An 11,218-nucleotide genomic window follows, 5' to 3' on the forward strand; every position below is an offset into this window, starting at 1 on the left:
GGCATCCAAGCTGAATCTCATCTCCCATCCCCTATGTGACTATTCTGCACTGAAACCTGGGACTCTTCCTCCTTCTTTATCCCTCTGCAGTGATTCAGTCCCCAAGTCCAAGTCTATTCCAATGATCCCTTCACCTCTATATTTCTTCTACTCTTTCTGATCATCCTCCATAAGTTCTGCTGCCAGATTAATCTGTCACCCCTTTGAAGCCATGATTCATGTGGGCTGGTCTCGGGCTGATGTGATGTTCAAAGAAACGCAGTCTAGCATCCACTTGTATTTTTAAAAATTGCTCCCGTCCTTTACGTCTCTTTAGCCCCATGCAGGAGATACTTTGCCTATAGAAACACTTCTCAAACACCCTCTTTGTCTGTCTCCTACTCGATCACTTCCTGGGGCTTCTTCTGTGCTTTCTTTTCTAAACTCCCCCAGTCCCTAGCCCCAGACTCTGGACTCTGAGACACTTCTCACTCCACCCTTCCCCCTTCCCTGGTCTTTGCATCACAAAAGCCCAAAGAGTCAGCAGGGAAATGACCCAGCCTTTCTTAGAGAGCTTGGGGAAAGAAACCTGGTGGGGAAACTCTTTTAGTCGGACAGACAGAGGCATATTAAAACTCATTAAAAAAAAAAAAACTCTTAAAAAAGAAAAACACTTTGTAAATGTAATTTTTTCTGCTCCTTGACACAGATTTTCCCATCATCCCCTAGCGTCTAATGGATAGAGTCCACACTCCTGGCCTGGGAGTCAAGACCCTCCATGTGCACCCTTAACTTACATCTCAAGCTTCTCTACTGCCTCCCAGCCTTACCCCTCTGCCCTTCCCAGCCACTTTATCTGCTGTCCCTGACCACACCACCAATATCCCAGCATGCTGGCTCCTCTCTTCTTCCCCATCCAATTCCCGATTTTCCTTCCAGTGTCATCTCAAGTGGCTTTATCTCAGGGTTTGATGTTTTCTGCTCCTCCCAAACCTCCCAAGCCTTCTGACTCTTCATAAGAGTTTGTTCAGTGAATGAATGAAGCCCTCACTTCATGTCCTTCTCTGGTACAGGAATCGCATCATTCAGGAAGCTTCTTTGAGCAACTAACAGGCATTTTCTTAGCTTATTTCATTGCCTTTAAACCAAGGCTGCCATTTCTGCCTGTGCGTTCTGTCTGCCTTCACTGCACCTCCACTCCTTCAAGCTTGGATTGATGACTTCTGTTCTCTAATTTTATCTGGGCAATCAAATTCCCAAAATATGTGTAAAAGAGAAGATTGCATTCCTATTTTACAAACGTGGCAACTCTGTGGAATTTTTAATCAGATACCAGCTTTTCTGCATCTCTGTGATGTTTTTCCTCCTTTGGAGTCAGTAGATAGGGCCTTTTGCTTTGCATTGTTGACCATTGTCCTTGCCTTCTGACATTTTTTGCTGTCTTCCTCACGTGCATTCCACAGTCAGAATACTGGGCTTTGTCCTTCCCTCTTTCATTACAAGAAGCTCTGCTATAAGGATGTTTTGTGGGTTCCTCAGCTCTAATGAAATTCCAGGCATTTCCTTGAAGCTGGCCCCCAGGGAGAAGCTACTCTCACTGGTCTGTGACGCTCAGCTAGAGAGGAGATGACGGCGTGAGTTTGGTTCTGGGCTGGAATTTCTTGTTGCAACATCCCAGCGTGGCCCCTCTTAGAACCTTCCCACCACCACATTCAAATCTTATTCCTCCAGCCTCTGGCACACCTTCAGCCTGCTACCAGCAGAGAAAAAAAAATGACATATCTTCTTGCTCCATATATCCTTGAGGTGGGCAAAAAAATTAAATGTTAACCATGGAGGAAATTGTGCACATCCAGACAGGACACTGTGGCAGTCAGATCAGTGCCAAATTCTGGGAAGTTATCAGTGATGGTCATAGCATGGACCTACCAGTACCTGCCCAGGGACCATGATCTGTAGCTGGACCACATCTTGGTGTGCCACAGTGAAGGCACTGGGGACAAATATGTTCCTCCCACTATCCTGGTGGATCCAGAACCTGGGATCATGGACTCTGCTCAGATCCTTTTGAAACCATGCCCCAAAGAGTTAAAGAAACCAGTGACTCACAGAAATTCTTAAGCCTGCAGGATGGCAGATAAGAAAAGAAACAGCTTGCTGAAATTCCCTCCAACTATAAGGTAACAAAACAGGCTGAAATCAGTTGAAACCAATACGGCCCACTGGAGTATATGCAGAACGAGATTGGTGATGCTACGACCTGAATTTCCTCTGCATGTTTCATCCTAACTCCCCCAGAATTTGCACGTGGGCCCCATAAAAAGGCAGGAAGAGATAACTGTCCATGCCCAAGGACTTTGCAGACCACCCTTTTCACTCCCTGAACCTTTTCTAACAAAAGTACAGCCTTATTGCCCAGCACAGGGAGACTGATTTGAGCTAGAATGCTATCTCCTTGTTGATAGACCTGCAATAAAAAGCGTTTCTTTTCTCAAAAACCCAGTGTCATAGCGCTGGCTTCTAGTGCATCGGGTAGTGAGCACTTTTGCTTAGATCTGCAGACCAGACCACTTTGCTTTCAGTCAGTTTGGGGCAGGCAGCAGTACACAGTGGAGCTGAGCTGGTTGATTCATTCCTGGATATGTGCAGAAGGAAGCTGAGAGCTGTGACTGCCTGCAGGGCTTCCAGCCGACCCACTCACTGGGTGAGGGCACAGGCTCTGGAATGGGCACCCTCCTCCACAGTAAGATCCGAGAAGAGGATCCTGACCGCATCATGAACACCTCCAGTGTAGTGCCCTCACTCAAAGTGTTTGGCACTGTGGCTGAGCCCTGCAGTGCCCCCTCCCCATCCATCCACTGGTAGAGAACACTGATGAGACCTGCGGCACAGACATTGAGGCTTCTTATAATATTCGCTTCCGTACCCTCGAGCTGACCACACAAAACTATGAGGACCTGACCCACCTGTCTCAGCTAACATGCGTGGGGTCACCACCTGCCTCTGCTTCCCTCACCAGCTCAATTCGGACCTCTGCAAGCTAGCAGTCAATACAGTGTCCTTCCCACGCCTCCAGTTCTTCATGGCTACCTTTGCCCCTCTCACCAGTTGTGGAAGCCAGCTGTATAGGGCTCTCACCATGCCCAAACTCACCCAGCAGGTCTTTGATGCCAAGAACATGATGGCTGCCCCACCAGGACTGCCTTCTTCCATGAATATCCATCCATTCATGAAGGAGGTCAATGAGCAGATGCTCAGTGTGCAGAACAAGAGTCGCCAGCAGCTATTTCATGGAATGGATGCTAACAACGGTCAAGACAGCCATGTGGGACATCCTTCCTCATGGCCACAAGATGGCGGTCACGTTCGTCGGCAACAGCGCGGCCACCCAGAAGCTCTCCATGGCCTCTCAGGGCAGTTCCCTGCTGTATTGTGCGGGAAGGCTGTCCTCCACTGGTATGCAGGGGAGGGCATGAACGAGATGGAGTTCGCTGAGGCCGAGAACAACATGAATGACTTCATCTCTGAACATCGACAGTCTAGGACGCCGCCACAGAAGAGGGGGAGGACTCAGTGAGGAAGCCCAGTGGGAGGCCTAAGGCAGAGCTCCCATCACCTCAGGCATCTCAATTCCTTCAGCCTTCTTCCTTGGCTGCCCCTTTCTTCTCCCTCAGTAGTCGTGTTTGCTGCCTTTACCTTGTTTATCTGGGGAGAGGGAGGGTCTAGAGCAGTGCCTGGTACATAGTAAGTGCTCAATAAATATTTGTCTGCTGAATGTCTCCTCTCTCTTTCCACTCCAGGAAACCTAGATTTCTGCCGATCTGGGTAACCGTGTATTTCCTTCTGGTACCCTCCTCCCATCTGCCCAATTAATATGTCCCTCTGTTTTCAAAATAATTCTCCAGGAAGCTGGGTCCCATTCAGATCCCATTTAGAACCAACCGGGTGCTGAAAACCCAGATAATGTGCACCATCCTATGTCCACGTAGTAGCCAGCACTGGGAAGGTAGAAGGTGGCAGGAAGAAGTTACTGCAAGGGGCTGGGCATGGTGGCTCATGCCAATCATCCCAGCACTTTGAGAGGCTGAGGCTGGAAGATTGCTTGAGCTTAGATGTTTGAAACCAGCCTGGGCAACATAGCAAGACCACGTCTCTATTTTTTTTTTTTTAAGTAAAAAAAAAAAAAAAAAAAGTTACTGCAAGGAAGAGGATAGGATTTTCCATTCTAGAACGGTTTTGGAGAGGGAAATCCAGGCTCACAAAGCCATAATTCCCAGGTATTTCTGTGCTCCAATTCTCAGGTTCAGGGGAGGTGGTAACAGCATTATCCCATTTTCAGTTTCCTTTGGAGGAGTCGCCCCGCTTCACCAAGTGAGGTCTTTCCTTATCCCACCACTCCTCCTCTCTCACAAATTTTTTTTTCTTTTTTTTTTTTTTTTTTTGAGACAGAGTCTCCCTCCGTTGCCCAGGCTGGAGTGTAATGGTGCGATCTCAGCTCACTGCAACCTCTGCCTTCCGGGTTCAAGCAATTCTGCTGCCTCAGCTTCCTGAGTAGCTGGGATCACAGGCACACACCACCATGCTGGGCTAATTCTTGTATTTTTAATGGAGCTGGGTTTTCACCATGTTGGCCAGTCTGGTTTCAAACTCCTGACCTCAGGTGATCTGCCCACCTCTGCCTCCCAAAGTGCTGGGATTAGATGTGAGTCACAACGCCTGGCCCCCTCTCACATTTTGGATCCCTTCCTTTTCCCTAATCAGAAAAGGAGATTAAGAGGAAGAGATCTGCCTGGGTCCCTTAGCCTCTAGAAATGCCCTCTCCATTCCCAATTTGTCTTACCCCTTAAAAGGAGTAACATCCCTGACATATGTGGGAAGGTGTGTTCCCCCACCTAAATGTTTGAGTCATTCCCAAGACGAGAGGGGATGCGGCAACATCTCATCTCTTCCTTTTGCTATTCCCTTTTTTCCCCTGCTCTTGCTTTTGTCCTACCCTACACTTAAGATTTCTATTTTGGGTTGAACTTGCTGCTTTTTCCTCATAATGAAAAGATGACATTGTCCCAAGAGCCAAAATTAAATTGGAATTGGAAAAAAATCCACTGTGCAGATTGTCTTTCTTCCCTACCCAGCAGGGATGATACAGGGAAGCAGCGTCCAATACCACCTTTGTTAAGAGCCTAGAAGCTTTGTTAAGAGCCTAGAAGCCTAGAGAGGGCCCTCATGCACATGCCATGGCACCAGAGGACCTGGTGGGAGAGCAGCCCCCACCCCGGTTCACAGAGCAGCTGCCATCGCCCAGGCTAATCTGGAGCCTGCAGATAGCAGTATCTGTTGGAGGATCACACATATGTTGTTGCTAGACAATGTACCTTGAACAATGCAAATATACAGCAGTTTTGCAAACATCAGAGCAGACAAAAGTCATTCTTGATGTATTACCCTCAATTTGGAATAAATCCTTTGTGCAACAGAGCATTTCCCTCACCCTTTATAAAAAGCTCCTTTTAAGGCAGACCTTTGGACAAACCAAGGGGACGATGACCCCTTGGTCAGACTTCTTTTTACCAGGATGTGGCAGAGTTAGCCTGCAGTGTGAGAAGACAAGTCCTCTGACACCACTTGAAGGGGCTGAGACAGACCCGGTCAGGGCTTATGGCTGTCAGAGGGCTCACCACTCCACACTCAGAGGTGGATTTTTTTCCAATTCCCCTGCTCTGTGAGACAGTCACACTCACAGAGTGTCTCTTTAGAAGCTTTTATGGAAGCTTTTAAATTTGCTTCACAAAATGTTAACCTGGCTGTGTTTTCTGCATTGCATATATTTAAGGCGTATGAGTTGATGATCTGATTGGTTGAATTTTTGATTGTTTACCTTTTCCTTTTTTCATACTGCGTTAAGTATAACAAAAAGGGAAAGGAAACTTTTAAAATACATTGGATCTCATTTCCCCTTTACAGACAAGTATTTTGCTTCCTGTGACTCAACTTTTATATTAATCAGGATTCTCCAGAGAAACAGACTCAATAGGCTATATAGAGATAAATAAGAGGAAATTTAGGGGCTGGACATGGTGCCTCACACCTGTAAACCCAGCACTTTGGGAGGCTGAGGCAGGCAGATCACTTGAGGTCAGGAGTTTGAGACCAGCCTGGCCCATCTCTACTAAAAATACAAAAATTAGCCAGGCGTGGTGGCACATGCCTGTAATCTCACCTACTCCGGAGGCTGAGGCAGGAGAATCACTTGAACCTGGGAGGCGGAGGTTGCAGTGAGCCGAGATCATGCCACTGCACTCCAGCCTGGGCAACTGAGTGAGACGCCCTCTCAAATTATAATAAAAATAAATAAATAAATAAATAAATAAATAAATAAATAAATAAAATTTATTATAGGAACTGGCTCATGTGACTATGGAGGCTGGGAAGTCCCACGGCAGGCCGTCTGCAGGCTGGAGGCCCGGGAAAGCCAGGGGTGTACTGCAGCCTGAGCCCAAAGGCCAGAGAACCTGGGAAGCTTATGCTGTTAAGTCCTGGAGTCCAAAGGCCTGAGCACCAGGAATGCAGACGTCCAAGGGCTGGAGAAAATGCAGGTCCCAGATCCAGAAAAGAGAGAGAGAGAATTCCCTTTCCCTCCACCTTTTTTGTTTTGTCTGGCTTCTCAGTGGATGGGATATGCCCACCCACATTGGTGAGGGTGATCTTTACTTAGTCAATGGATTCAAATGCCAATCCCTTTCAGAAACACCCTCACACACACCCAGAAAGACTGCTCTACAGGCCATCTGGGTATCCCTTAATCCAGTCAAGTTGACCTGTGACATTAGCTACTGCAACTGATTATTTCATGTCTTCAGCAGCTATATTAAGAAACATGATGGAATCCATCGACCCACGCCATCAGGATTCATCAACACAGGTGCAACTTAGGTTAAAAGATGAGGCTTTGGGGGAAGATATTCAAACCACCAAGCCCTACTTGTCACCAAAAGCAGAATTTCAGATCAGTGGGTGGACATTGGGCAGGAGGCGCTCTTATGTGGCATCTCTCAGAGAGCTCTGCAGGGTCTCATCCCGATGGCTGCACAAGGTGGTGGGTGACGGGGATGCCCGCTGAGCCTGAGGCCCAGGGCAGCTTGACAGAGGGCCTGTGTCTCAGCCCTCTCGGGCAGAAGGTTAGGACCAGGCAGCCTGGCTTCTTGATTTCCACAGCCCTTTATCCTCATCCTCTTGGTCTCATGTCCTGCTCTGGACTCTCTAACTAGCTGGTTAGTTCCTGACCAAGGTTGGGCTTCCTCCACTCCCACCTCTGTTTCTGTTTCCTAATTTTCATGGGCTGCCTATCTCTTTCTTAGAGTCTTAGAAATAATGGCTAGTTCATCTGTCTGTAGCCATGTCTATAGTGTCTATAGGCTTAAAAAGGTTTTCACAGAGGCTGGGCATGGTGGCTCACGCCTGTAATTCCAGCACTTTGGGAGGCCGAGTTGGGCAGATCACAAGGTCAGGAGTTCGAGACTAGCCTGACCAACATAGTGAAACCCCGTCTCTACTAAAAATACAAAAAATTAGTTGGGCGTGGTGGCAGACCCCTGTAATCCCAGCTACCTGGGAGGCTAAAACAGGAGAATCGATTGAACCCGGGAGGCGGAGGTTGCAGTGAGCTGAGATAACGCCATTGCACTCCAGTTCAGGCGACAGTGTGAGACTCTGTCTCAAAAAAAAAAAAAAAATGTTTTCACAGATGATCCAGGAAACGCACTTTGAAGGGTCCTAAATCTGCTTTCCCTCCCGTGAGCCTCTTGTGAATCTGAAGTTCTCAGCAGGTTGCCAGCCAGTAATAGAACAGAGAAACACAGAAATCAATGCAAAAACCTTTGTTGCTATGTTCTTACAAAAATTACAGACATGTCCTAGGTAAGATAAGCATATGTTCTCTGATAATGATGATCAATATCATTCTTCTCTGAAATGCAATCTAGAAAACAGGTCCCCAGAGGCTGCCCTGATGGGTGGCGGCTGCCAGCAGTGTGCCCTGAAGAAGGAGACTGATCTGGTCACATGGCCCTCCCACCCCAGGGTGGCAGCACCCATAGACTTAGGAGAGACACAGAGGAGGGTGACTCAGCCTGGCTCTCAAGAAAGGGCCAAAACACCCTTGGTGAGAAAGCACAGAAGACGCTAAGACAACCCCTGGAGAAACCAAAGGAAGAAAGTTACATGCAGGAGACAGAGCCTGAGCAGACAAGAGCTAGAAGATTCCCCTGGCTGTGGCTGGAGTGGAGGAGGACCACACTCCCAGTGCAGAGCCACCCGGCAGGGGCCCATTTGAGTTTTGAAGCGAAATCACCCTTTCTGAGTACTCTCTGTGTGTCGGGCATGTGCTAGCTGTTTTGCATGCATGGCTGGGCGCGGTGGCTCACGCCTGTAATCCCAGCACTTCGGGAGGCCAAGACAGGTGGATCGCAAGGTCAGGAGATCGAGACCATCCTGGCTAACACGGTGAAACCCCATCTCTACTAAAAATACAAAAAATTAGCCAGGTGTGGTCGCTGGCACCTGTAATCCCAGCTACTTGGGAGGCTGAGGCAGGAAAATTGCTTGAACCCAGGAGGCGGAGGTTGCAATGAGCCTAGATTGCGTCACTGCACTCCCAGCCTGGGCGACAGAGTGAGACTCCATCTCAAAAATAAATAAATAAATAAGTCACAACAACCTCATGAGGTAGACATCCTTACTTACAGATGGGGAAACTGAAACACTGAGGGTTAAATAACTCGCTAAATATCCCATGGCTGGTCATGGTGTAGCTGGGACACACACAAACCCAGGCCTATCAACTCCAGTGCCTACACGCTTATCCAGTGCCTCTAGAGGGACAGACACAGTACTGAAAAGTGCCTGTGAAGGACAAAGTGTCACCTGTCTCATTGCAGTAGCGGACAAATGGAGCTCTGACTGCTCAGGAAAGAAGAGGTCGGTGCTCTTGGAGCTTCACTCGCTTGTCCCATGCAGGTGCAGGGTAGAGGCTACGGATTTCCTGACACCCACCCTCCTGGCCGTCCCCTGACCTCATCACCAGGCTCATCCTCCCACTCCTGGCCACGTGCCCGGAGGTTCTCCTGTCTCTGCCTCAGGTGACTTTTCTGGTTTCTGGGCCATCTCTCATGGCCTCTGTGAGCCCTGTCCTCCCATGACTCACAGTTTGCTCCCTGAATCTCACCCTCAGACTCTAACTGGAGGATCCATCCCAGCTTTCCCGCATCTCAGTCCCGGCGAGTGGTTCTGTGTCTGTGAAGCCTCAGAAGCAGAACCAATGGGATGATATAGAATGTGGGGGTTTATTATAGGAATTTGATCTCATGCAAATGTGGGAACTGGTTAGAGTTTATGTACGTTTTTTGCTTCTGTGCCTGGTCAGCTGTGAGGAAAGATGGACATAAAGTGAGGAAAAGGACAAGCTCACCCTGGAGAATGAGTTTAGAGCCCTCCTGGGCTTCTCCCTACCTCTGGGAAGCACCTGTCAGGTGACTTGCAGGAGAAGCTGGTGCCTTTGCCATGGAGCTGAGCATATACTACCTGGCCCAGCAGACAGGGAATTGGGAGAAACTGGGGGGAGGTGGTTGCTGCAGGCCAGGTTGCTCTCCCATGCCCAGGAGGTGGGCCGGCAGGTCAGGGACAGTGCACCTGGGCTGTGAAGCTTGTGGTGCCTGCACTGACATTCTGAGCAAGGTGGCTGCTGTTTCCCCTCCACCTTGCAAATCTCAAGAATGGGTCTGGGCCAGGTGCAGTGGCTCACACCTGTAGTCCCAGCTACTTGGGAGGCTGAGACAGGAGGATCATTTGAGCTCAGGAGTTCCAGGCTCCGATGAACTATGATCGCACCACTGCACTCCAGCCTGGGCGACAGAGTGAGACCATGTCTCTAAAATAAATAAATGAAAAGCAAAAATAACGGTTTTGCTAGGCTCTTTTCCACACTGACTGATGAGGCCAAAGAAATAAGTGGGAAGAAGGAGTTCATGGAAACTGCCTGGCTGTTTCTGAGCCACTGTCCCCTGTCCCAGAGGCTTTGCTTGGGCAGACAGAGGGTTCATCTTACTGAGAGGTGGGAAAAAGGGCAGGAAATGGAGAGAAAGGAAGAACAAATCCCTCTCATTTGATCCGTTCATTTATTGGATGTTTCTTGTTAGAAGCTGAGAATAAAGACACGCAAAAGATGCAGCCTGATCTCTGGAAGCAGACAGTATCGATTATCCCAGGCATGTGGGAGGAGCTGGGTGGACTCTCAGAGTCTCATCGTGCTGCTCTCCCAGGTCTTGCCTTAGGCACCACCATTACTGCATTTGAGAAATGGCGCTGGCAGTAGTTGCTCCTGCTTAAAATGTAAGGGGGCGGCCAGGCGCAGTGGCTCATGCTTGTAATCCCAGCACTTTGGGAGGCCGAGGTGGGCGGATCACAAGGTCAGGAGATCAAGACCATCCTGGCTAACACGGTGAAACCCCGTTTCTACTAAAAATACAAAAAATAGGCGGGGCACAGTGGCTCACGCCTGTAATCCCAGCACTATGGGAGGCCGAGACAGGTGGATCACGAGGTCAGGAGATCGAGACCATCCTGGCTAACATGGTGAAACCTGTCTCTACTAAAAATACAAAAATATTAGCCAGGCGTGGTGGCGGGCACCTGTAGTCCCAGCTACTCGGGAGGCTGAGGCAGGAGAATGGCGTGAACCCAGGAGGTGGAGCTTGCAGTGAGCCGAGATCGTGCCACTGCACTCCAGCCTGGGTGACAGAGTGAGACTCTGTCTCAAAAAAAAAAAAAAAAAAAAAGTAAGGGGGCAGCTCGCACCATTAGGATGGCCACTATCAAAAAAAAAAAAAAAAAACCCAGAAAATAAGTATTGGTGAGGATGTGGAAAAATCGGAACCCTTGTGCACTGTTGGTAGGAATGTAAAATAGTGCAGCCACTATGTAAAACAGGATGGCAGTTCCTCAAAAACTTAAAAATAGAATTACCATATGATCCAAAAATTCCACTGTTGAGTATATATGCCAAAGAAAGCAGGGTCTTGAAGTGATATTTGTACACTGCGTTCGAAGCAGTATCATTCACATTAACCAAAAAGTGGAAGCAAGCCAACCGTCCATCCACAGACAAGTACATAAACAAAATGTGGTGGATTCATACAATGGAATAGTATTGAGGACAACATTTCTACTAAGTGAAATGAGCTAATCA

The 11,218-nt window shown here is 48.4% G+C and overlaps 1 pseudogene; it reads left to right on the forward strand.

Moving 5' to 3' along the window:
- The first annotated feature begins 1,811 nt into the window (after positions 1-1,811).
- Positions 1,812-3,556, forward strand: LOC134757266 (tubulin beta chain-like; annotated as a pseudogene).
- The last annotated feature ends 7,662 nt before the right edge of the window (positions 3,557-11,218 follow it).

The sequence above is a fragment of the Gorilla gorilla genome, chromosome 16 (genome assembly GCF_029281585.2).
Source record: "Gorilla gorilla gorilla isolate KB3781 chromosome 16, NHGRI_mGorGor1-v2.1_pri, whole genome shotgun sequence".
NCBI classification, from domain to species: Eukaryota; Metazoa; Chordata; class Mammalia; order Primates; family Hominidae; genus Gorilla; species Gorilla gorilla.